This window comes from Schistocerca piceifrons, chromosome 8, assembly GCF_021461385.2.
Source record: "Schistocerca piceifrons isolate TAMUIC-IGC-003096 chromosome 8, iqSchPice1.1, whole genome shotgun sequence".
Taxonomy (NCBI): domain Eukaryota; kingdom Metazoa; phylum Arthropoda; class Insecta; order Orthoptera; family Acrididae; genus Schistocerca; species Schistocerca piceifrons.
The window spans coordinates 258,165,193-258,171,338 of record NC_060145.1 but is presented as its reverse complement, the minus strand read 5'-3'; the positions used below and the strand labels follow the sequence as shown (position 1 = coordinate 258,171,338).

The window sequence follows — 6,146 nt, the reverse complement described above, 5'->3', positions numbered from 1 at the left end:
GTTCGTATTTTTACAACACTCGGTGATTGCATGGAAAGAATTGCACTGTCTGAGGACAGTGACAATACAGGTGCCCTACAAATTTTAGCTATTGTAGGTTATTGGTTCAAATGGCTCTGAGCACTATGGGACTAACATCTAAGGTCATCAGTCCACTAGAACTTACAACTACTTAAACCTAACTAACTTAAGGACAGCACACACACCCATGCCCGACGCAGGATTCGAACCTGCGACCGCAGCGGTCGCGCGATTCTAGACTGTAGCGCCTAGAACAGCTCGGCCACCCCGGCCGGCATTGTAGGTTATTATTCAAGTTAGTCATACTTTGTGAAAGAAATGTCACTGGGGAATGCCTCTAAAAGGTTAACAGTCTTACATTGTAGCTGTGCGGACGACGAAGGATTTAGCGGACGAAAATGCTGAGCTACCACTGTTGCTGCTGGTTGAGAACAAGAGTCGTCTCCAGAGCCACGGATAATTATGGGACAGGCTATAGTTAGAAGAGCCAACGGCCTTGTCGCAGTGGTAACACCGGTTCCCGTCAGATCACCGAAGTTAAGCGCTATAGGGCTGGGCTAGCACTTGGATGGGTGACCATCCAGTCTGCCGAGCGCTGTTGGCAAGCGAGGTTCACTCAGCCCGTGTGAGGCGAACGGAGGAGCTAATTGATTGAGAAGTAGCGGCTCCGGTCTCGTAAACTGACATACGGCCGAGAGAGCGGTGTGCTGACCACATGCCCCTCCGTATCCGCATCCAGTGACGCCTGTTGTCTGAGTACCGTTGGGAGTTTAGTTTAGTTTCTATAGTTAGAACTGCAGCTTCCTACGCCTGTCCACTCCTACCGTGCTCTCAATAGTCGCTGGGTAACGAGATAGGTGCGCCTACACTGGCGCTATCATAGCTGCACACCATATCTGCGTGAGCACCCAACGAACACTTCCGCACACTTTCACCACTCAAGCTGCTCTGATTCCTCTTAGCTCGCAGTGCGACGGAGATTCTCCATACGCAAAGATAAACGACGGCACAGCTACTGCCATTTAGTCGTTATTATCGACACATTAAAATGAAGTTCCCTTGGCTATTACCGAGCAATTTATAATATTTACATTATGATTACAATCAATAATACACAATCATAAATAAATACACTCTTACATCCATTACATATTACACTACTGGCCATTAAAATTGCTACACCACGAAGAAGACGTGCTACACACGCGAAATTCAATCTACAGGAAGAAGAAGCTCGGATATGCAAATGATTAGCTTTTCTGAGCATTGACACAAGGTTGGCGCCGATGGTGACACCCACAACGTGCTGACATGAGGAACGTTTCCAACCGAATTCTCATACAGAAACAGCAGTTAACCGGCGTTGCCTGCTGAAACGTTGTTGTGATGCCTCGTGTAAGGAGGAGAAATGCGTACCATCACGTTTCCGACTTTGATAAAGGTCGGATTGTAGCCTATCGCGATTGCGGTTTATCGAATCGCGACATTACTGCTCGTTTTGGTCGAGACCCAATGACTGTTAGCAGAATACGGAATCCGTGGGTTCAGGAGGGTAATACGGAACGCCGTGCTGGATCCAAACGGCCTCGTATCACTAGCAGTCCAGATGACAGACATCTTATCCGCATGGCTGTAACGGATCGAGCATCCACGTCTCGATCCCTGAGTCAACAGATGGGGACGTTTGCAAGACGACAACCATCTGTACGAACAGTTCGACGACGTTTGCAGCAGCATGCACTATCAGCTCGGAGACCATGGCTGCGGTTACCCTTGACGCTGCATCACAGACAGGAGCGCCTGCGATGGTGTACTCAACGACGAACCTGGCTGCACGAATGGCAAAACGTCATTTTTTCGGATGAATCCAGGTTCTGTTTACAGCATCATGATGGTCGCATCCTTCTTTGGCGACATCACGGTGAACGCACATTGGAAGCGTGTATTCGACATCGCCATACTGAAGTATCACCCGGCGTGATGGTATGGGGTGCCATTGGCTACACGTCTCGGTCACCTCTTGTTCGCATTGACGGCACTTCGAACAGTAGACGTTACGTTTCAGATGTGTTACGACCCGTGGGGCTCCACCCTTCACTCGATCCCTGCGAAACCCTACATTTCAGCAGCATAATGCATGACCGCATGCTGCAGGTCCTGTACGACCCTTTCTGGATACAGAAAATGTTCGACTGCTGCCCTGAAGACGTCTGGTCAATGGCGACCGAGCACATGGCTCGTTACAATACGCCAGTCACTACTCTTGATGAACTGTGGTATCGTGTTGAAGGTGCATGGGCAGCTGTACCTGTACACGCCATCTAAGCTCTGTTTGACTCAGTGCCCAGGCGTATGAAGGCCGTTATTACGGCCAGAGGTGGTTGTTCTGGGTACTGATTTCTCAGGATCTATGCACCCAAATTGCGTGAAAATGTAATCACATGTCAGTTCTAGTATAATATATCTGTCCAATGAATTCCCGTTTATCATCTGCATTTATTCTTGGTATAGCAATTTTAATGGCCAGTAGTGTATCTATCGTTTCTGTAATAAAGCTTACATATTCAGAATCAGAAGTACAGTACATTTATCAACGGATATTAAACGCCGCAAAGTTTTGGATGGCGCAGAAGGTATTTTATCTGCATTTTAGGTGTTACAGGTTGATTTGCTTGTCGTATACGGGCTTGTGCTCCTTATCAAGTCGTCCACAGAACATTCAACTATAGTCGTCCTTCCTTTCTTCATTCGACGAGGTGCCAAAGAGGGCGAAGAAGATTCTGCGATTTTAAAGAGCTTCGGGACTGTCACAATGTTGAGAACTTCCGTCTGTGGCGTCTTTACTTTTAAGTGAAGTAAAGGCAAAGTTACTCACTGGGAAGAAATCTCATGCCAAGACCTAGCCACTGCGTTGGAGTCTGGAGAAATGTAATGTAAACAACGGCCGACTTTGTGATTTGAGAGAGTCTCGTGATGGTATTAGAAGGCGCGATTTTGTTTTTATACAACTGAGCGTGCGTTACTGTTTTTATGTCCGAGGAAGTCTTCCGCTCTTCGCAGGGTTAGAACCGCCAACTCAACGGCGGGGGAGCGAGAGAGGTATTTTAACAGTTGACCGACCGATGCGAGGCACCGCCGCGGAGAGAGATTGAAAGAAGGTTTTACGAGAGCGAGTTCCCGTCCTTAAGGTCTCATCTGGAGGTCTGACGGGGCGCTAAACGAGGTTGCCAAGAGAATCAGCGGGAAGCTCCGCCTCCACCTGATGCGGGGGGTGGGGGTGGGCGTGTTGTGACGTCAGCACTGTGGCGGAGTGCGCCGGAGAGATAGAGTTAATTATCTGTCGGCAACCTTCTGCTGTCAGCGCAGCAGCCGCCAGCGATATTACAAACAAACGCCAGAGACGCTACAACACGCGGAGCGGAAGCTCGCAGAACAGACGGGTGCACATCCCGTGGCGCGACGGACGATAAGATAACTTGGCCGCTAACTCGATTCCTCTTCAAGCCGGGCGAGAGCAGCAGAAGAGGAAAGTAATAACAGGGCTGCTGGAATCACATACGGCAATTAAGTTATCAGCAACTTCTGATTTTGTTAATTATTGGGGAACATAGTTGCTGTCTGCAACACGGAAAAATGAGAAAAGTTAAAAGTACAGTACGTTAAACTCTTTCAAGACCGAATTAATTCCTATATCACTTATTGCAACAACAAATGAGGCTTTCTCTGGAATAAAGATTTAACTGAAAAATATTTAGATCGAGATAAAATATTTTGAACAGCTTTTTATTAATTTCTAACTCTTTATACAGACTAAATTTTAAGTCAAATATAAACTAAATAATGCAGTTTCAGAATATACAATCTGGTCGTGCAATATTTAAGAATTATGACTGATTTCGGTTAAGTCCTTGTTTCAGAGAACGCCTCAATTGTTGGACTGTTTCTCAGTCGCATAGTAAGTATTCCAATGTTTTCACTAAATGACAACGTTTTTCGCATGGATTTTTATTAACTGTATTTATTCATAATTGCAAATATTATGCGATTCTCAAGTGGCAACTGTGACAATATAAACTGTTTTAAGATCAGTTCAACATAAAGAACACATCCCATTAGAGCGTTAACTTTTATTGTTTGACTAATCTGCATCTACATGGTTCAAATGGCTCTGAGTACCATGGGACTTAACATCTGAGGTCGTCAGTCCCCTAGAACTTAGAACTACTTAAACCTAACTATCCTAAGGACATCACACACATCCATGCCCGTGCACAATTCGAACCTGCGATTGCAGCGGTCGCGCGGTTCCAGACTGAAGCGCATAGAATCGCATGGCCACAACGGCCATGTGTAGCCTAGGGACCGATGACCTGAGCAGTTTGGTCACATATAACTCACCATGAATTTCCAATTTTCGGGTCCTTAAGGTCGTTCAGGGCCCTATACTGCTATAGATTTCCTTATAACTGGAAGCAGAGTATCGTCTTGGAGAATAAATGTTCAACATCAACGGCTTTCTGCATCGTCATGCAAAACTGAAGGCGCCATCCATAAACTTCCACTTTTAATTGTTGCACAAGCTGCAGACGTTACGGTTTGAACTTCAACTGCCATCGTAAAATCTTCCACACAGTTTGTTGCGGTAATCGAAGATTGTGGCTTGCGCGCACCTTTTTGACTGCTTGTTAAACTTTCCCTTACCCTCTCCATGGTTGCATGCGGCACACTTTGTCGACCGGCACTTTTCACTTTACAGAGCCAACCAGTGTCTATAAACTGTAGATATCAACTCACAATGCTGTGTTTCCGTGGCGGTTTTTTCCATAATTCCTTCTGGATGAATACTGCACTGTTTTAACATATAAACATCTCGCATATTCCGAAACACAAAGAGTCTTCTTGCTTTGTGGCATTTCGTTAAGACCAAACGGTGGGCACTATGCAATATCAGTAGTTTACGGTTCTATCCATGCGTGGAACGTGTGTGCACATATAATACTTAGGAAAATTATAGAAATTTGAAAATGAATGAATCATTTATGTATTAGCTCTGTACATAGGTTTCCTACGAACATACGACAGTTTGCTGATGTTTCAAATGGCTCTGAGCACTATGCGACTTAACTTCTGAGGTCATCAGTCGCCTAGAACTTAGAACTAATTAAACCTAACTAACCTAAGGACACCACACACGTCCATGCCCGAGGCAGGATTCGAACCTGCGACCGTAGCGGACGCTCGGTTCCAGACTGTAGCGCCTACAACCGCACGGCCACTCCGGCCGGCGACAGATTGCTGAGTCTACATAGGTGTCTGTATATTCTTCTTTGTAGTACAGTCTTCTCCCGTACGGTCAGTTGCCAAATTCATGGTCGTATCAGTTAGTAACTGGGGCTAATTAATTTTGTGGAACAGGAAGTGTATGAAATTTTTTTTTTTTCGGTTTTCTTTGCTCCATGCATGTTCAGGATATTGGAGCTTGTCTGTCTGTCTATTATTGACCGACTGGAATTATGGACACACGGTGGACAACTCTCCCTGCCTTTCTGCAACTATCTGATGTTAACTACTCCAAATCATCGCATGAGTATTTCGTTGTTCCTCCAAATCTGTTTAATACTCCATTTTCGCTCAGACTGTGAGACGACAAATCGATTTCGGAACTCACTCCTCGTCAAGCACGTGAGGACCCGTGCTCTGCGAGCTGTCAGATGACTTTGATAGACGAAGTAATTCCCTTAATGCCGCACTATTTCCGCCTGGGGACTATAGCGCTGTATGGCACGTCGTATTTATCGGCCATCTCCAGCGCTCTAGGAATAAGCCCTTCGGCCTGGGAGAGCAGCTCGCAGACATACAGAGCGCGTAAAAGCGATTCCAGCGCTGGATTCTGGCCTCGTTTTATTGCCCGTTTCGTGAAATCCTAGCCGCTCCGTCTCGCGCCGTAAGCCGGCCGCGACTGACCGCAGTGTGCGACTGCAGCGCCGCCGTCGGCGACAGTCGTAAACGCGGAGCGCTCGCAGCGCTGCCCGCGGCCGTTCCTCGTAAATCTGCCTGATGGCGGGCCCCGGGCAGTTAATGACAAGGCTCTGCCGCCGTAATGCGGCTGATGGGACAAAGTCCGC

General features: G+C 46.8%; 1 pseudogene; it reads left to right on the top strand.

Annotated features, from left to right (window-relative positions):
* The first annotated feature begins 507 nt into the window (after window positions 1-507).
* LOC124712660 lies at window positions 508-625 on the top strand (annotated as a pseudogene).
* Window positions 626-6,146: the final 5,521 nt, after the last annotated feature.